The following is a 20,440-nucleotide window of genomic DNA, read 5'->3' on the forward strand; positions in this document are numbered from 1 at the left end:
GAGCACACCCATGTGAATTAATGAAGTCTTTTAATTAAAAAATATGTTATAAAGGAAATAGACTTCTTTTCAGCTATATAGATAACAAGAACCAGGCTGAGTAAGAACTGGAGGGTAGAGGTCCTAAGGGAGACGGCCTTAATGAACAGATAAGAATGATTAATGGCATGTTAGGTATATATAAATGCTTCTAAAGTGCTTGAAAAACTTGTTCTCAAATACCTCCCGGGAGAGTCTTGCTATCCTGCTAATTGCTTAGTGAACTCTGGTCTGAAGCCGTGAAAAGGAGTCGTGAACTGCAACCAGCCCTGCTCAGGTAGTAGGCCTCATGAATTTGGGGCTCATGAGGGATGTAGATTTTCTGCACGTGCTGATTTTTTTGTACATGCTGAACCTTGAGCAATGACTACACCCTTTCAATAAAACCACCTAGGATTTTCTTGATGACGTGATGAATACTAATTCTTACCTGAGAGCTTTCCAGGGCATCTTAACTGCCACTGTCTTCCGTGGTGCCTCCCCTTCTCCTTTTCTCTGTGCGTGCTTCCTGCCCTGTGGAATGAGGAAGAAAAATCACCCCCAAAAGTCAACGTTACCTGGAGAGTGAATAACGATACACACTATATGGTAGGATTAATGCGTTATTTGAGCAAAAGACACGATTTCTCTTTCATTATTACTTAATTGTAACTCAGTCCCAAAGCTACAGGCCTTAATCTTCAGGGAGCTACAGAAGTAATTTAATGTGTACTCTTTTCCTGCTGAAGTCACTGTGGCTTCCCTTTGTGGCGAGCAGATGATTAAACAGAAACACTGTCTCTCCCATCTAAATCCATGAAGGACACAACTTAATGTTCTTGGGAAAGAGTCTGAAGGCTGACTTGCTAGCGAGCCCAGCATTTCCCAATGGGAATCGTTTAATCGTTATACTCATATCCATACAGAGGAAAAATGATCGTTTAAGTCCTATCAATATATTGTTGAATATTTAATAGCAAAGCAAGCAGGCAAACACAAAGCTATGTGCATTTAGTGCTCTTACTTTCGGGGCTCATGGGCCCACTGTTTTAAATCACTTATTTCAATTAAAAGAGTCAAGCCTATTATGGTGGGATTTAGCTGGAGGTAAATTGAAGGTAAGTTGATAGCAACCTAGGGTCTCTTTATTTTAGTTGTTACCACCCTAATTCTTTGTGTACCAAAGAAAGAGTAGATGATGCTCATTCTGAAGAAATGAGGCTTTTTTTTTTGTTTGGGGGTGTTGTTGTGTTCCCCCCTTCACCCCATTAGGATAGAGACCTGGAGATGCCATTGTCTCCCAGGTTCGGGAATTTAACTGCTTCGGGAAAAGGAAGTGATGCCTCTGTGGACTCCCAAAGGCCGGAACAACCGCCCTACCCGTCCAGTTCTCTTTGCCGTAGACTGAGTTTTCGTGAAGTGTTGTAACTTCTGCTCATTGGGTCTGCCTCTGTCAACTGTGAAATGAGATGATGACAATGTGAATGGGCCCAGGACCTAGGACAGCCTCTGAATGTTTAGAGAGAGTGGGCAGGACATGTAGCGTAACTGGTTAGTTTGCTGACCTTGATGACACTTGATGCATAGCCCCTCCGTGCCCTCACTCACTAGGGTCCTCCTGCCCCAGTGCCGTCCCCTTCTTTTGCAAGTGTGAATCAGCCCCTCTTCCAAGGCCCAGCTCTGGTTCTTAACTTTTCTCTAGAGTCTTCTTTTTTTTTTTTTTTTTTTCCGATACACGGGCCTCTCACTGTCGTGGCCTCTCCCGTTGCGGAGCACAGGCTCTGGAAGCACAGGCTCAGCGGCCATGGCTCATGGGCCCAGTCACTCCGTGGCATGTGGGATTTTCCTGGACCGGGGCACGAACCTGTGTCCCCTGCATCGGCAGGCGAACTCTCGACCACTGCACCACCGGGGAAGCCCTAGAGTCTTCTTTGACCACTCTTGGTTACATTTGATCTCTTTCTCTGAACTCCTAGTCTTAGTCTTTCCTATCTTTTTCTTAACTCTTGTATTTGTACTTTAGCATATGGATGAAGCCATCTTCATCTTTCTCTTCCTTACAGCATCTAATAATTTTAAGAGGAAAATAGAGGCTCATTGAGTTTTTGAGTCAATTGATATTTATTCAACATTTGGTACTAGTCATGTTGTCATCTTGGTGCTTTCAAATTTCACATTAGACTATCATGTATTTAAATGAGTTTTTATACCTCCCTGCACAGCAGGCTCATTTTTGGTGTGGACATGAATGGTCCCCCCAGCAAATCTGTTAGCAGTTTGTGGACCAAGCCAAGCTTGTACCTTGTCAACATCCAAGATAGTCCTCTGTGTAACAGGTTCTGGGTAGTTTCTTCTTTGAATTGTAGCTCTTTATATATCCAGAACTCACTGCCTAAACCATATTAAACTCCTCTAGCAGTTTCCTCAGACAGTCTTATTTTCTAAAAGAATCAAAACCAACAGTTTCCTGAGACTCAATAAATAAATGAATAAAAACCTTTCCAGGAACTAAATGGTAAAATGTTTCAGTGTGTATTTTCTTCCTGATCGTAGTACTTTCCAAAACATTCATTGACTTAAGCTTTTTTTAAGTACTTGGAAAGCATTAAGAAGATTTAATTTGCCTTTCAAGTTATTATACCAATTACTTGAGTGTCCTAAGGGTAAATAAGGATTAAATGACCAATGTGTGTGTGCTTGCACATTTTTAAAGCAATTATAACACTTGTGAATTGTGTTAAATTATTGTTTCATGTACAAAGACTGCAGTTGAAATAGCTTCAAGGAGTTTACCATTTTACAAACGTCGATAAAAAGAAATGTAGCTGGGTGGAGTTTCTCTTTAATAAAGAGCTGAGTGGCAGGGCATGATCTAGAATCCTAATGCAATTCTGAATTCAGAGGAAACAATTCTGAGAGATACAACTTATCGAAATTCTGAAATAGAGTTATATTTTATTTTCCCCCTTTCCCCAGTACTCTGGCCAAGATAGATACAGTAGTAAAATCAATATTGGTAGAATTTTATATTGGGGAGAACAGGAAAGTGAGAAGGGATGTGATAACAGTCCCTAGGGACGTCCCTCTTGAGGGGCAGACGTTTGTGGGCAGGTCCCCTCCCCTTTGAGCCCTGGATACTGTGTGGCCATCGCCCGCTGGGCTCTGGGATTGGTTGGTGGCCGTTACACAGCCTTATGCATCCTTCTTGGTCTTACTGAACTTTTCCAAAATTGCTCATACCCATGGCTTCTAGTCATGCACTAAATACCTGTAAATATTAATATTGGTTCCATTTAAAATTGTTAGCTTTGTATGCCTTGGTGCTTATAGACCCGAGATATGCTTTGATGTCAGACACCATTTGTTTTCAGTGTGTGTGAAGTCTCATAAGAGTCTTGTTTTTGTTTTTTTTTCGGTACGCGGGCCTCTCACTGTTGTAGCCTCTCCCGTTGCGGAGCACAGGCTCCGGACGTGCAGGCTCAGCGGCCATGGCTCACGGGCCCAGCCGCTCCGCGGCACGTGGGATCTTCCCGGACCGGGGCACGAACCCGTGTCCCCTGCATCGGCAGGCGGACTCTCAACCACTGCGCCACCAGGGAAGCCCTCATAAGAGTCTTTGAGGAAAAACAATAGGTAGTAGGAGTGGTATCAGTAGTCAGGATGCTTCCTGTCCTCCCTAAATCCAGGGGTCAGCCTAAGAGAGCAGGATCCTACCCTGGTTGACCAGCCCGTTCCCCTTCTGCAAGTGTTGGCCCCTGACACTGACTGCACTCCTGTCCCTGTGAGGACACCTTCAAATTGCAGAGAACTTAAATGCTCTGGCTTCTTTTAGCGTTGGCTGGGCATTCAGGCTGCTAAGACTAAGCATTAATTTAAAAAATATTTTTCTTCCGTAATAAGTGTCCTTGTTCTTGCACATTTGATTGCAGTTAAGACAATGTTCTCCTGCCCTTTCTAGTGTTGTTCTCCCCCCACGGCTCCTTCCCCATGCCCCTGACTTCTTTTTTTACATCTTTATTGGAGTATAATTGCTTTACAATGGTGTGTTAGTTTCTGCTTTATAACAAAGTGAATCAGTTATACATATACATATGTTCCCATATCTCTTCCCTCTTGCGTCTCCCTCCCTCCCACCCCCCCATCCCACCCCTCTAGGTGCTCACAAAGCACCGAGCTGATCTCCCTGTGCTATGCGGCTGCTTCCCACTAGCTATCTATTTTACGTTTGGTAGTGTATATATGTCCATGCCACTCTCTCGCTTTCTCACAGCTTACCCTTCCCCCTCCCCATACCCTCAAGTCCATTCTCTAGTACGTCTGTGTCTTTATTCCTGTCGTAACCCTAGTTTCTCATGACATTGTTTTTCCTTAAATTCCATATATATGTGTTAGCATATGGTATTTGTCTTTCTCTTTCTGACTTACTTCACTCTGTATGACAGACGCTAGGTCCATGCACCTCATTATAAATAACTCAATTTCATTTCTTTTTATGGCTGAGTAATATTCCATTGTATATATGTGCCACATCTTCTTTATCCATTCATCCAATGATGGGCACTTAGGTTGTTTCCATCTCCAGGCTATTGTAAATAGAGCTGCAATGAACATTTTGGTACATGACTCTTCTTGAATTTTGGTTTTCTCAGGGTATATGCCCAGTAGTGGGATTGCTGGGTCATATGGTAGTTCTATTTGTAGTTTTTTAAGGAACCTCCATACTGTTCTCCGTAGTGGCTGTACCAATTTACATTCCCACCAGCAGTGCAAGAAGGTTCCCTTTTCTCCACACCCTCTCCAGCATTTATTGTTTCTAGATATTTTGATGATGGCCATTCTGACTGGTATGAGATGATATCTCATTGTAGTTTTGATTTGCATTTCTCTAATGATTAGTGATGTTGAGCATTCTTTCATGTGTTTGTTGGCAGTCTGTATATCTTCTTTGGAGAAATGTCAATTTAGGTCTTCTGCCCATTTTTGGATTGGGTTGTTTGTATTTTTGTTACTGAGCGGCATGAGCTGCTAGTAAATTGTGGAGATTAATCCTTTGTCAGTTGCTTCATTTGCAAATATTTTCTCCCATTCTGAGGGTTGTCTTTTGGTCTTGTTTATGGTTTCCTTTGCTGTGCAAAAGCTTTGAAGTTTCATTAGGTCCCATTTGTTTATTTTTGTTTTTATTTCCATTTCTCTAGGAGGTGGGTCAAAAAGGATCTTGCTATGATTTATGTCATAGAGTGTTCTGCCTATGTTTTCCTCTAAGAGTTTGATAGTTTCTGTCCTTACATTTAGGTCTTTAATCCATTTTGAGCTTATTTTTGTGTATGGTGTTAGGGAGTGATCTAATTTCATACTTTTATATGTACCTGTCCAGTTTTCCCAGCACCACTTATTGAAGAGGCTGTCCTTTCTCCACTGTACATTCCTGCTTCCTTTATCAAAGATAAGGTGACCATATGTGCGTGGGTTTATCTCTGGGCTTTCTATCCTATTCCATTGATCTATATTTCTGGTTTTGTGCCAGTACCATACTGTCTTGATTACTGTAGCTTTGTAGTATAGTCTGAAATCAGGGAGCCTGATTCCTCCAGCTCCGTTTTTCTTTCTCAAGATTGCTTTGGCTATTCGGGGTCTTTTGTGTTTCCATACAGATTGTGACATTTTTTGTTCTAGTTCTGTGAAAAATGCCAGTGGTAGTTTGATAGGGATTGCCTTGAATCTGTAGATTGCTTTGGGTAGTAGATTCATTTTCACAATGTTGATCCTTTCAACCCAAGAACCTGGTATATCTCTCCATCTATTTGTATCATCTTTAATTTCTTTCATCAGTGTCTTATAATTTTCTGCATACAGGTCTTTTGTCTCCTTAGGTAGGTTTATTCCTAGATATTTTATTCTTTTTGTTGCAGTGGTAAATGGGAGTGTTTTCTTGATTTCTCGTTCGGATTTTTCATCATTAGTGTGTAGGAATGCCAGAGATTTCTGCGCATTAATTTTGTATCCTGCTACTTTACCAAATGCATTGATTAGCTCTAGAAGTTTTCTGGTAGCATCTTTAGGATTCTCTATGTATAGTATCATGTCATCTGCAAACAGGGACAGCTTTACTTCTTCTTTTCCAATTTGGATTCCCTTTATTTCCTTTTCTTCTCTGATTGCTGTGGCTAAAACTTCCAAAACTATGTTGAATAAGAGTGGTGAGAGTGGGCAACCTTGACTTGTTCCTGATCTTAGTGGAAATGCTTTCAGTTTTTCACCATTGAGGACAATGTTGGCTGTGGGTTTGTCATATATGGCCTTTAATATGTTGAGGAAAGTTCCCTCTATGCCTACGTTCTGCAGGGTTTTTATCATAAATGGGTGTTGAATTTGGTCGAAAGCTTTCTCTGCATCTATTGAGATGATCATATGGTTTTTCTCCTTCAATTTGTTAATATGGTGTATCATGTTGATTGATTTGCATATACTGAAGAATCCTTGCATTCCTGGAATTAACCCCACTTGATCATGGTGTATGATCCTTTTAACGTGCTGTTGGATTCTGTTTGCTAGTATTTTGTTGAGAATTTTTGCATCTATGTTCATCAATGATATTGGCCTGTAGTTTTCTTTCTTTGTGACATCTTTGTCTGGTTTTGGTATCAGGGTGATGGTGGGCTTGTAGAATGAGTTTGGGAGTGTTGCTCCCTCTGCTATATTTTGGCAGAGGTTGAGAAGGATAGCTGTTAGCTCTTCTCTAGATGTCTGATAGAATTCGCCTGTGAAGCCATCTGGTCCTGGGCTTTTGTTTGTTGGAAGATTTTTAATCACAGTTTCAAATTCAGTGCTTGTGATTGGTCTGTTCATATTTTCTACTTCTTCCTGATTCAGTCTTGGCAGGTTGTGCATTTCTAAGAATTTGTCCATTTCTTCCAGGTTGTCCATTTTATTGGCATAGAGTTGCTTGTAGTAATCTCTCATGATCTTTTGTATTTCTGCAGTGTCAGTTGTTACTTCTCCTTTTTCATTTCTAATTCTATTGATTTGAGTCTTCTCCCTTTTCTTCTTGATGAGTCTGGCTAATGGTTTATCAATTTTATTTATCTTCTCAAAGAACCAGCTTTTAGTTTTATTGATCTTTGCTATCATTTCCTTCATTTCTTTTTCATTTATTTCTGATATGATCTTTATGATTTCTTCTGCTAACTTTGGGGGTTTTTTGTTCTTCTTTCTCTAATCACTTCAGGTGCAAGGTTAGGTTGTTTATTCGAGATGTTTCCTGTTACTTAAGGTAGGATTGTATTGCTATAAGCTTCCCTCTTAGAACTGCTTTTGCTGCATCCCATAGGTTTTGGGTCATCGTGTCTCCATTGTCATTTGTTTCTAGGTATTTTTTGATTTCCTCTTTGATTTCTTCAGTGGTCCCTTCGTTATTAAATAGTGTATTGTTTAGCCTCCATGTGTTTGTATTTTTTACAGATCTTTTCCTGTAATTGATATCTAGTCTCATGGCATTGTGGTTGGAAAAGATACTTGATACAATTTCAATTCTCTTAAATTTACCAAGGCTTGATTTGTGACCCAATATAGGATCTATCCTGGAGAATGTTCCATCAGCACTTGAGAAAAATGTGTATTCTGTTGTTTTTGGATGGAATGTCCTATAAATATCAATTAAGTCCATCTTGTTTAATGTATCCTTTAAAGCTTGTGTTTCCCTATTTATCTTCATTTTGGATGATCTCTCCATTGGTGAAAGTGGGGTGTTAAAGTCCCCTACTATGATTGTGTTACTGTCGATTTCCCCTTTTATGGCTGTTAGTATTTGCCTTATGTATTGAGGTGCTCCTATGTTGGGTGCATAAATACTTACAATTGTTATATCTTTTTCTTGGATAAATCCCTTGATCATTATGTAGTGTCCGTCTTTGTCTCATCTAATAGTCTTTATTTTAAAGTCTATTTTGTCTGATATGAGAATTGCTACTCCAGCTTTCTTTTGGTTTCCATTTGCATGGAATATCTTTTTCCATCCCCTTACTTTCAGTCTGTATGTGTCTCTAGGTCTGAAGTGGGTCTCTTGTAGACAGCATATATATGGGTCTTGTTTTTTTATCCATTCAGCCAGTCTGTGTCTTTTAGTGGGAGCATTTAATCCGTTTACATTTAAGGTAATTATTGATATGTATGTTCCTATTCCCATTTTCTTAATTGTTTTGGGTTTGTTATTGTAGGTCTTTTCGTTTTTTTGTGTTTCTTGCCTAGAGAAGTTCCTTTAGCATTTGTTGTAAAGCTGCTTTGGTGGTGCTGAACTCTCTCAGCTTTTGCTTGTCTGTAAAGGTTTTAACTTCTCCATGAAATCTGAATGAGATCCTTACTGGGTTGAGTAATCTTGGTTGTTGGTTTTTCTCCTGCATCGCTTTAAATATGTCCTGCCAGTCCTTTCTGGCTTGCAGAGTTTCTGCTGAAAGATCAGCTGTTAACCTTATGGGGATTCCCTTGTGTGTTATTTGTTGTTTTTCCCTTGCTGCTTTTAATATGTTTTCTTTGTATTTAATTTTTGACAGCGTGTTTCTCCTTGGATTTACCCTGTATGGGACTCTCTGTGCTCCCTGTGCTTGATTAACTGTTTCCCTTCCGATCTTAGGGAAGTTTTCAACTATAATCTCTTCAAATATCTTCTCAGTCCCTTTCTTTTTCTCTTCTTCTTCTGGAACCCCTATGATTCGAATGTTGTTGGATTTAATGTTGTCCCAGAGGTCTCTGAGACTGTCCTTAGTTCTTTTCATTCTTTTCTCTTTATTCTGCTCTGCAGTAGTTATTTCCACTATTTTATCTTCCAGGTCACTTATCCATTCTTCTGCCTCAGTTATTCTGCTATTGATCCCATCTAGAGTATTTTTAATTTCATTTATTGTGCTGCTCATCATTGCTTGTTTCATCTTTAGTTCTTCTAGGTCCTTGTTAAATGTTTCTTGCATTTTCTCTATTCTAGTTCCAAGATTTTGGATCATCTTTACTATCATTATTCTGAATTCTTTTTCAGGTAGACTGCCTATTTCCTCTTCATTTGTTAGGTCTGGTGGGTTTTTATCTTGCTCCTTCATCTGCTGTGTTTTTTTGTGTCTTCTCATTTTGCTTATCTTCCTGAGTTTGGGGTCTCCTTTTTGCAGGCTGCAGGTTCATATTTCCCGTTGTTTTTGGTGTCTGTCCCCAGTGGCTAAAGTTGGTTCAGTGGGTTGTGTAGGCTTCCTGGTGGAGGGGACTAGTGCCTGTGTTTGGTGGATGAGGCTGGATCTTGTCTCTCTAGTGGGCAGGTCCACTTCTGGTGGTGTGTTTTGGGGTGTCTGTGGCCTTATTATGATTTTAGGCAGCCTCTCTGCTAATGGGTGGGGTTGTGTTCCTGTCTTGCTAGTTGTTTGGCATAGGGTGTCCAGCACTGTAGCTTGCTGGCCGTTGAGTGAAGCTGGGTGCTGGTGTTGAGATGGAGATTTCTGGGAGATTTTCACCATTTTATATTTTGTGGAGCTGGGAGGTCTCTTGTGGACCAGTGTCCTGAAGTTGGCTCTTCCACCTCAGAGGCACAGCACTGACTCCTGGCTGGGGCACCAAGAGCCTTTCATCCACATGGCTCAGAATAAAAGGGAGAAAAAGTAGAAAGAAGGAAAGGAGGGAAGGAAGAAAGGAAGGAACGAAGAAAGAAAGAAAAGAAAGAAAGGAGGGAGGGAGGAAGGAAGGAAGGAGGGAAGGAAGGAAGGAAAGAAAGAAAATAAAATAAAGATAAAATAAACTAAAGTTATTAAAATAAAAAATAATTATTAAGAAAAAAATGTAAAAACAAACAGAAAAACAGACGGATAGAACCCTAGGAGAAGTGGTGAAAGCAAAGCTATACAGACAAAATCTCACACCGAAGCATACACATACACACTCACAAAAAGAGGAAAAGGGGAAAAAGTCATAAATCTTGCTAAGTCCACCTCCTTAATTTGGAATGATTGGTTGTCTATTCATGTAGTCCACAGATTCAGGGTACATCAAGTTGATTGTGGAGCTTTAATCTGCTGCTTCTGAGGCTGCTGGGAGAGATTTCCCTTTCTCTTCTTTGTTCGCACAGCTCCCAGGGCTCAGCTTTGGATTTGGCCCCGCCTGTGCGTGTAGGTCGCCGGTGGGCGTCTGTTCTTCGCTCAGACAGGACAGGGTTAAAGGAGCCACTGATTCGGGGGCTCTGGCTCACTCAGGCTGGGGGGAGGGAGGGGTGCGGATGCGGGGCGAGCCTGAGGCGGCAGAGGCCGGCAGGACGTTGCATCAGCCTGAGGCGCGCCGTGCGTTCTCCCAGGGAAGTTGTCCCTGGATCCCGGGACCCTGGCGGTGGCGGGCTGCACAGGCTCCCCGGAAGTGGATTGTGGATAGTGAACTGTGCTTGCACACAGGCTTCTTGGTGGCGGCAGCAGCAGCCTTAGCGTCTCACGCCCATCTCTGGGGTCCGCGCTATTAGCCGCGGCTCGCGCCCGTCTCTGGAGCTCCTTTAAGCAGTGCTCTTAATCCCCTCCTCATGCACCAGGAAACAAAGAGGGAAGAAAAAGTCTCTTGCCTCTTCGGCAGGTCCAGACTTTTCACTGGACTCCCTCCTGGCCAGCCGTGGCGCACTAACCCCCTGCAGGCTGTGTTCACGCCGCCAACCGCAGTCCTCTCCCTGCGCTCCGACCGAAGCCCGAGCCTCAACTCCCAGCCCCGCCCGCCCCTGCGGGTGAGCAGACAACCCTCTTCGGCTGGTGAGTGCCGGTCGGCACCGATCCTCTGTGCAGGAATCTGTCCGCTTTACCCTCCGTACCCCTGTTGCTGTGCTCTCTTCTGCGGCTCCGAAGCTTCCCCCCTCCGCCACCAGCAGTCTCCGCTCCGGAAGGGGCTTCCTAGCGTGTGGAAACCTTTCCTCCTTCACAGCTCCCTCCCACTGGTGCAGGTCCCGTCCCTATCCTTTTGTCTCTGTTTATTCTTTTTTCTTTTGCCCTACCCAGGTACGTGGGGGGTTTCTTGCCTTTTGGGAGGTCTGAGGTCTTCTGCCAGCTTTCAGTAGGTGTTCTGTAGGAGTTGTTCCACATGTAGATGTATTTCTGGTGTATCTGTGGGGAGGAAGGTGAATTCCGCGTCTTACTCTTCCGCCATCTTCCCGATCCCTGACTTCCTTTTGATTGATTGCCGGGGAAGAATAGTTGATCACTCCGGCCCCTCACTGTGGGAGTGGAGAAAACCAACTCCCTCCTCCCTGTGAACAGACAGGGTGCAGGCTGGATGCTCAGCGTTTTCCAAGCCTCATCTGCAGTACAGGCCGGCATGCAGCTTTTATGTCTGTTTTCTGCAGAGTCACCCTTCCTAAACACTCCCTGGTACCAACTGCAGCTTTCAAAGAAGACGAGACTCTGGGTGTAGTGTCATAGCAGGAGGCGCGAGTGGGGCCTTTCACTGGCATGGCGCACTGGGATGCGGATGGCACCCCTTATATGAATCCGGGACTTTTGCTGTGGGGCTGGTTCTGGGAGGGCGAGGCCTCTTCTCTGCTCCTCCAGCTCTCGGCCGTGGCTGTCCATTACTGTGTGTCAGAGGGTACGGATGTTAGTTTCTTAGGTAAAATTGGGAGAGCACAATCTCCCACCTGCAGATGTGAGTAAATCCAATTTCCAAGGTGAAGGGTGGTGGCAGATACTCCAAGCCCCAGGGGAGGATGAGCTGATTTCCACCTTCAGAGTTAGTGTGGGCTATACCTACTCCTATCCAGTGTCTCTTGAGCTTCAATGTGCTTGTGAACAGGCCCTGATACTTCCAGTCTTGGAGGATAGTGGGCAGAAAAGCCCTAGAGGTATCCCCTGCCACCACCCCCTATGCACACATCCAAGAAGGAGAATCCAGTTGGTGATGAACCCTGGCCTTTTTTAGCTTCTTGCTAACATGAGGACGCTGACTGCAGTCAGAAAAAGGAGAGAAACACAAAGGCAGCAGTCATGCCGAGAAAGAGCTTGCCATGAAATTGGCTTCCAGTGAGGGGAGGCAGGGGCAGGTAGGGGCAGATAGGTGAGGGGAGAGGTGAATTGAAACAGCCTGGGTCTGAGTCATTTTCACCTATTTTCAAGCAAGCAGGCAGATAAGAAAACTTAGATCTCTGAACCCAGAGTTCCGCCCTGGCTTACGTACAGGTGATTTAAATCCAGAGGGTCGGCCCACACTCCCATGCTCTCACCATCACTGCCTCTGTGCCAGACATCCTGGTGTCCTGCCCAGTTTCTGTCCCCAGCACCCAGCCAGGCTGCCTTGGGGACCACAACTGCCGGGTTGGTGCTGTGTTCGGGGGTCTTGTTTTCATTTTTATCCTTGGACAGGCGAAGCCGCTGTCTTTGTTCTTTGTGTTGGATATTTCTCCTCTCTCGCCGCTCCCAGCAAACCTTCTACTCTGTACCAGTTACTGCACTGCATTCCCCTTTAGTATTTTGAGATCATAGTTGACAGAGTTTTAATTGGCTCTGAAAGTTCTGTGACCCAGGAAAATAAACATTTATGAGTTCACAGAAAACCATTATTCTTCCTTTTAATTGAGCCTTTACTCATCTATTTTCTGTATGTCTCTGCTGCTAAATAAGCTCTGCCTCTCTAGGAAACTTCCCACGATTGTAAGCAGGACATCAGGCCACGTGTTGTCAGTGGGGCTCTGATTTCCGTTGTCCGGGCACTTGGCAGCATCAGCTCTGTTAGGCCCCAGTCATCCGCTTGATTTGTTCTCTGTGACTTGTCTCTTGTGGGTTGTCTCTCTTGTTTCCCATTCAGAGAGAAGTGAATGCTGTGTTGGTGTCAGACTCTAGCAGGCCCCCTGTGCGTGGCCTCCACTCCCTGTCCTGCAATCCAGGGCCATTGTCCTTCTGTCTCCACTGCTGTGGCTTCTGCTCTGAGCCCCCTGGGAAGGGGAGGGTACTGGCTCCGGAGATGGAGGGCATAGGATGAGAGGGGGGGGTCCTATACCTAAGAAAACCACAGCAGGGCCAGGTGCATGCTGTTGGGTGGAGGAAGCAGCCGAGCTGAGCCCCTCAGGGCTTAGAGAAGCCCTCCGTCCATTGGGCCTCCCTTGTTGTGGCCACACACTTGCATCTTGGCCTTAGGCATTTCCTGAGGCAGGAAGGCATGGATGCAGAGAAACCCAATCCCTTTCCTCATGGGAAAGAAACCTTGGGGTTTCTTTCTTTCCAAATGTAAAACCTGGGTATCCTCACTTACTCCTTCCTGTGAGTGGGGCCTCCAGCTTACCCTGGGGACCTAGCCTCATGCTTGGCTCGGGTATTTCAGGGACTATAGTGAAATTCAGAAAATAAAATTAATTTTGCTTCAGCTTAATTTTAAAATGTCTCCCTGACAGCCCTTCTGGGCTTGGTAGGGAGTGGTGACACAGAATCCAGCCCTGAATGGACCCCTGCAGAGTGGAGAGGAATTGGAACTCTGTAGAGAAGGGAGTGGGGAGGGGCTGGGCAGCTAGTGGTTTGCCTGGTACTCCTGCTGCTTCTCCAAGGGATGGTGGCATACAATTAGGTTTTGGAGAAAATAGTCCCCAGGGGAAGAGTCTGAGTGTAGTGAGGTTGGACGGAAGTGGGGGGTGGGAGTGGGAGGGTGGAGGAAGAGGGCTGTGAAGTGTGATCGTTGGGTCGGTGAGTAGAAGTGGCTGTCTCTGGCTGTTGAGCTGGGGATGACACAGGGTGTGTGCCAGAGGCTGGCGGTCCACCTGTGTCTCGTGGCTTGGCCTTCTCTCTGCGGTCCATGATAAAGCCCGTCAGCCCTTTTACCCACTCCCAAGATTTGAGAAATGACCCACTGAGGCAGAACCAAGCAGAGCCCCTTAAGCAGCGTAGCAGCCTTCTAGCTCAGAAGCACAGTCTGCCACGAGGCTGCGCGTCTCAGGGTGAGAACACAGGACTCCCATTGGGGTATTGCGTTCCAGGTGTAGCCTGGCACAGCTAGTTCCGTGGACCTGAGCTGCTCCCTTCTCTTCTCTGGGCTTCAGTTTCCTCATGTGTAGAGTGAGGGGGTGGTCAGGATGCCGACTGAGGTCTCGTTTGTGTTGTTTTTACATCTAAATTCTATCGCTGCGGACTGGGCCCCTTTAAAACGTGAGCAGAAGACTCAGTGTCCTTTCAGTTGCAACCCTACCTCTCTTTCTTAATCCCGTGTGGCCAAGCAACAGGTGTGAGGTCTGAAGGTGTGGCCCGCCTTGCCTCGCCTGAAGTCTCCTTGGGTGCACTCCTCTGGAAAGGGATAGCGGGTGAGGAGTTCATGGAGACCACGTGGGGTGGAACCATATGGGCTCTGTTTGACCGGAAACACTCCCCCGACCTTCATACGGACCCGGGTTCAAAGAAGTCCCCCTGGGTTAAGTGCTGATGCCACAACCACCAGCGACCTGCTGGTGTCAGGGAGAGAAGTCCTTAGCGTACTGAGCCGGAAAGGAACGGGAATTGATTGTCTTATTCAGTGTCTAACAACGGCTAAATATCTGCTGTGTGCTGGGAACTGTGCTCAGAGAAGGGGTTCCTAGACCGTTTGACTTCAAGAGGAGAAAAATGAAAACTTTTTAAAGAATAAACTCAGTTACCTCCTGGAATCCCTATCACCTCTTTATGTATTTCATTATTTATACTTTCTTATTTATAAAAAAGAGTAAAGGCCAGACTTGCAGAACGTGAAGCCCCTCCCACAGAAGCCTCCCACAGGCACGTTCTGTGTTGCCTGTGCAGGTGTGTTGTGTCTGAGTCACAACAATTACATTCACAATGTAGTTGTGAATCACGGGAACACTGATCTAGATCATAGGGAACTGAGACACACTGAAGCATTTGGTGGCCTGGCCTTGAATTTCCTGGCGAGCTGGAGTCTAATCCCTGTTGAGACACCACGTCCCAGACCTAGGTCCAGTGTTGTTCTCTTCAGTGCTTGTCCTAATTTCATGGCTGGAAAGACCTAGCTCCAAGATAGGTAGGATGGATGCTGATCCCAGAAAGAGGCCCCTGGGCCCTCTGTGTAGGTGGCAGAGGGGTCCCCCTGCAGATAGGTTTCCATTGTCCATCCCACACAAGTCTATGTGGAGGTGACAGGTGTGGCTGGGTTTAAAGGGAGACCGGGGTGCAGGATTTCTTGTTCATGGTTTTGAACATTTCTTGCCAGCTCTTTAATCTGCTTGTGAAAACTGACACACCACTGCTATTTGGCGGACAACTTCTTCCTCCTAGTAAAAGGCATTCTCGTTTTACTCCTAGTCAGGAGTAAGAAAACTCAGCGCTTGCTCTTGGCTGGAGTGAAGAATGGAGGGTGAGTGACCTGTGGGACCCGGGTCTTCCCTTGGCCAAAGGGTGCATTTCAGCCTGACTCTGTGCAGGGTAGCAGTGGAGAAGCTGGTGCTGATGAGAGGCTGGGGTTGGCCTGCAGGGAACCACCATTGGCTTCCTTCCAGTTGCAGGAACTTCTAGAAAGTCACCTGAATGCTTGATGCTTCACCTGGAGGCTGAGCCCTCCTTTTCCCCCCTCCCCAGTGTTCCAAGAGGGTCTTGAGTTCGAACTGAAACCCTTCTGAGGGCTTAGCTGGAAAGGAGAGCTGCCACTGTTACTTTTGTTAAAATACTTTAATCATTGAGGGTTTGTGTTGGGGTTGAAAGTGTATTTTTTGAAGAGTTGAGAAGTCGTCCCTGTATTTCTCAGAAAAGTCCTTTCCAGAGAATACCACTGGTGACCAGTGAACCCTTAACATAGTAGGAAGTAGATTAAAGAACCACGTTTGCTGACCACCTAACCAGCTATGAGGGAGGTGGCAGGTGCCAACGTCACCACCCAGGTTTCGGCCCCAGCCTCTGGAGCATAGCCTGCTTTTCTGACCACACATCTCTCCCTGCTCAGGCTGAGAGTTCTCTGTGCTCTTGGTGGCTTGTCGGCTGGTGGTGGGCAAGCTCCTGGCATAGACAGCTTGATGCAGACAGCTGTCCCTGCCATGTCCTAACCGAACCCTGCACATTCTACATTTCCTCTTTCTCTTCCCCAATGTTTGTTGTTACTTTAAAACCCCATAGCTGCTTTTTCCAGCTGGGGCCAAATCACTCTTGCTGCTCTGCCTGTCTGCGCTGCTTCCTAAGGGATCTCCAGTCCTGCCTTTGACTCAGGGGCCCCTCACGTTGGAGGGCCCAGTGGTTCAGATCTGCTTCTCCCCTTCCAGCTGTGTGGCTGAGAGAAGTTCCTTACTCTCTGACCTTCAGGTTAGCATTGAGTAAAATGCAGGCGATAAAAGCCCCGGTTTCCAAGTTGTCATGAGGACTAAGGTGGTGCATGTAATACCCGTCATGGACACCTGCTCAGAACATGGCAGTCAGAGCTGCGGTTTGTGTCCATAATCTCAGAACCCCACTAAGTACCCATCAAGAAGACCGTGCACTTCTCTTGTGCTGAGGGCTGGCGTGTCACCGCCAGCTGCAGTGCTTCTCACTCAGTGTTTAGCAAGGTAGCTCTTGGGGTGGGAAGGTCCTCTTTCTGGTGGAATGGTCAGTATCCTGGGGTCTGGGTCCCCAGTGTCCAGGGGAGCTTGGTACACAAGGATGTTCAGATACTTGTCAAGTAGGTGAATGAGTCAGTGATCTTTTATTATTGTTTTGGCATCACGTAGGGATTTAGACAAGGTGACTTAAGTTTCTAGGACTCCTTACAGAAGAAATCCCAGGAGAGACCAGGCGGTTCTTTGGTTTCCACTTGTAGTAGAATCCTGTCACAGTTTCAAATCTTTCCATCATCCTTACTGAATCGGTAGAAGCTTAAGAGCGTCCTGTGGGTTGTGTATGGGGAACGAGGGTGGAATCCCTGACTCATTTGCTGTGTCTCCTTCTTCGAGTGGTCTGAGGGCCTGCCTGACCCTGACGGTCCCTTCTGCGAAGAGGCCAACACACCAGGCGAGCACACCAGACCCTCACCCAAAATGGAAACCTTAGAGCGCAATGTACACTCGCATGCGGGATGTTCTGTTTATGCTTCAAATTTTCAGGGTCAGCAGAAGTAGTCTGTGGCTCCAGGGATGGTGGCTGCCAACTGTCCCCACAAAGGGAGGAAGGGATTGAGGGCAGTGAGAATGGACGTTGTCTTTGGGGATTTTGTTAAATAGCTGTTAAGACTCCTGATGGCTTTCCTTGACGCTAAGTCTTAGGTCAGTTGGAGTAAAAGCTTGCTTAAGCTGTTCTATCATTTAAAGCTTGCTCTCTGAATAAAGAAAACAGAACTCTTACCATTTATTTGCCTTTCTAACCTTGCATTTAAAACATGCTGGAAAACTTCCTCTGTAAGCAAGGACCTCAGGTTTCTGTGGTTTTGCTGATGTCACGTTTTGTGCACCCATTCCAGGGAATTAGACTTTCACATGGAGACCCTAGGAGATGTCAAACGGGAGAGGCCTGCCAGGCGATGCTCTAATTGCAGTGCTTCTAAAATGTGCCCCACTGGGCCTCCTCTTCCTCCTCCACTCTCTTCTGTTTGGTTGTTACATATGCTGTTGTTTTCACTGTAGCATTTGGCTGTGAAGAATGGGATTCTCTGCCTCGTGCCTGGGTGTTCATCTCCTGGCAGTGTAGCTGAGGAGTATGTCTTTGTGTCCCAAAGCAGAACTTCCTACTTGACCTTCTCAGGATGCTATGCATCTACCTTGTATGGGTCTCTCGACCCTGGGATATCTAGGCCAACTGGGATATCGGGTGGTGTTAAATCTTTGTCATCAGTAGGTATCCACTGAGCACCCCTCTGTGTGCTTGGCCCGGTTCTAGGGCCAACTGGCTGAAGAGAAATGGGATTTGTGATTCTCTTCTTGGGGCTTGAGGACCAGTGGGGCATGAGAGTGGGGTGGGGAATTGGGAGGGTGATGGAGGACTTGGCTATTGCTGAACAGAATAACAGAGTTAGCAGAAGGAATTTAACCCTATGTCAGCTTTAGCCCAAAGGAAATCAGGTATCTTTCTTGAGTAATAAAGGAGGAAGTAACTCCCGCCTTCCCTGGTTTCACTGGTCCACCCCTGGTCCCAGAGAAGGGTGCTTGTTCTCACAGTCCAGACTTTCTCCTCTCCAGCGGGGTTGTGACTGACGGCAAATCTAGTATCACAGGTTCATCCACAGCCCATGACTCAGCTGCTCTGGAGCCCTCAGAGGGTTGCTTGGGGGCTGGAAGAAGCTGACATCTCAGGGTGTCACACCCACAGGCTGGACACAGTGGTGACTGTAGTAGCTGGTGGTGTCCAGGGCTCAGAATTTCAACCAGAGCCCCCCAGCCCTTCTAGAACTTGTCCACCAGAGCAGGGTCTGCAACCCCTCTGGGCCCTCTCCTAAGGTGGTTCTACCCGATATGGCCCTGTCCTTCTCGTTGGCTCAGAGGACTTTGTCTGGCCATGGGAGGGGTTGGTTGCTCATTGTTGCTGTGTCTCATCTCTCCGAGGATGCAGTAGCATGTGACATTACCACCCCAGTGCCCAAACCATCATACCTGGAAGTCTTAGCTCTTGCTTTTGAGTCCCGTCTTGAGCTAGGTGTTCATCCTTGTACCAATTGTTGTACCAATTAGTATGGTAATTTACAGGAAGAAAACACTTCTGTGGCCATGCTGACTAGGACAAGGTTATCTGATTCATTATACATTCTAGATGAAAATGTATAATAAACTTTAAATATCTCATTCAAAATGACTGTTCTTATGTTGCAAGAGAGGATGGTCCTGAGCTGCATTCTATAGGAAATTCCTGTGCGTGGTGGGCTGATGTCTCACCATGAGACTATGAGAGAGGAAAGGGAATAGTCACAAACCGCTGTAAGAAATCACCTGTACACGTGCACATGGTGAGCAGTTAATGTGGTACAGAACGTTAGCAGTGTGGGCCAATCATGGGTGATGGGAGAGTTGAGAGCAGAGAGGCACTGGGTAGGAGGCGGGCTTGGGAACGGCCTCTTGAAGGCAGAGGGCCTTGGAGAGGCTGGCAGAGATGCGGGTGGGGAGAACATTTAAGTATTTAAGGAGGAGGCACCCTCCAAGTGTAGGTGTGGGCTGGAACAGGACTGTGTCTGGTGGGAAGGGAGAGGAAGAGGGACTGATGGGTGTGGATACCCAGGCCTGCTGGCAAAGTGACGCATGAGGGACCCTTGGTGGCCACGAGCAGGATCACCTTCCAATGTGTTTGTGTACAAAGAAGGGTTATCTTGAGGCCCCAGAGACCTTCTGGAGCCCAGCAGGCTGCCTGGGGGGTGCAGGGTGTAGAGTCGTCAGGAAGCCTGTCCCCCCTCCCCCTGCTTCCCAGCTGCACCATCTCCAACCCCCGCCTCTCTGTCCTTTGCCTGTTCTCTCTGGAGACCGGCCTTTCTGCAAACCTGCAAATCCTGTCTCATAGCCTTTACATTGTAACATGGCCCGGCCACCATACGAACCTCCGGCTCCAGGGCCCTGGGCTACCCAGTCGAGATCTAGTCTCTGACAACCTGGTTGGCTCGACTTGGCCAAGTGTCTGCCCTGGTCCTATCATCTGTGGCCAGGGGACAGGTCGCCAGAGGTGAAGTCCCATGCAGGGGCTCTGAGTAGGGGCTGCAGGTGGTGGCCAGGAGGCTCTAGTGAAGAGGCAAGAGAGCAGGTCATATGGGTGGACGGGGCTGGTGAGGCTAAGGAGCCAACCTCCAGCCTCTCGGGGCTCAGAGTAATGTGTGCGAGGTTTTCAGAAGTGCGGCATTTTATCAAGTTGAGCTTTCCCACCTTCAGAGCTAGAATTGGTGGTAGGAGGGCCTGCCTACGTGGTCTTAAATCTTTGCTCTTCTGCCTCGTGTGCGCAGCTTCCTCTACCTGTCTCACTGTTACCCTCACCACACCAACCTGGCCTGTCTGCGGCTGGGCAGCCTGCAAGCCCAACTTACCTTCCCTGGTTTATCCCAGTAGACAGGCTGTAAAGTCTGCCTGACTTGCATGGGCTGACTCGCATCTCGCCAGGCCTCACCCTGACCCTCTCAGCCCTCCTGGGGCCTGTGCTCCCTGTGCCTGTGTTCACACCCTGCCCCCATCAGATTCACTAAAGGGCAGCAGGCTTTGGGGCTTGGAGGTGGCCCTGTGACTCCAGAGTTCACACATCTTGTAGGGCAGGGCGCTCCTTAGTGCAGCTGCTTTAAGGTTTAGCTGGAACTGTTCTTGGGAAGAAAGATGGGGCTACATGGGAGGGGAGTCATGGCTTTGCCAGATCAGATGCCTCTCAGAGGGTCCACCACCCTGTGGAATCCAGTGAGTAACATCACGGTCGAGCTGCCATGGGATAATTAGGCCAGTCACCGCGGAAGACGAGACACGATGGATGCTCCCCCAGTTCTGGGGCTGAGCTTTGTTCCCAGCCAGGTGGCAGAGTCTCGTTGCATTAGGAACTTGGCTTTT

At 46.6% G+C, this 20,440-nt stretch overlaps 1 protein-coding gene across 2 annotated transcripts in view; it reads left to right on the top strand.

Annotated features, from left to right (window-relative positions):
* FSTL4 (follistatin like 4) overlaps positions 1 to 20,440 on the top strand; it is a 456,287-nt gene that overhangs the window by 8,262 nt on the left and 427,585 nt on the right. The window lies entirely within an intron of this gene.

Source organism: Phocoena sinus, chromosome 3, assembly GCF_008692025.1.
Source record: "Phocoena sinus isolate mPhoSin1 chromosome 3, mPhoSin1.pri, whole genome shotgun sequence".
Classification (NCBI taxonomy): domain Eukaryota; kingdom Metazoa; phylum Chordata; class Mammalia; order Artiodactyla; family Phocoenidae; genus Phocoena; species Phocoena sinus.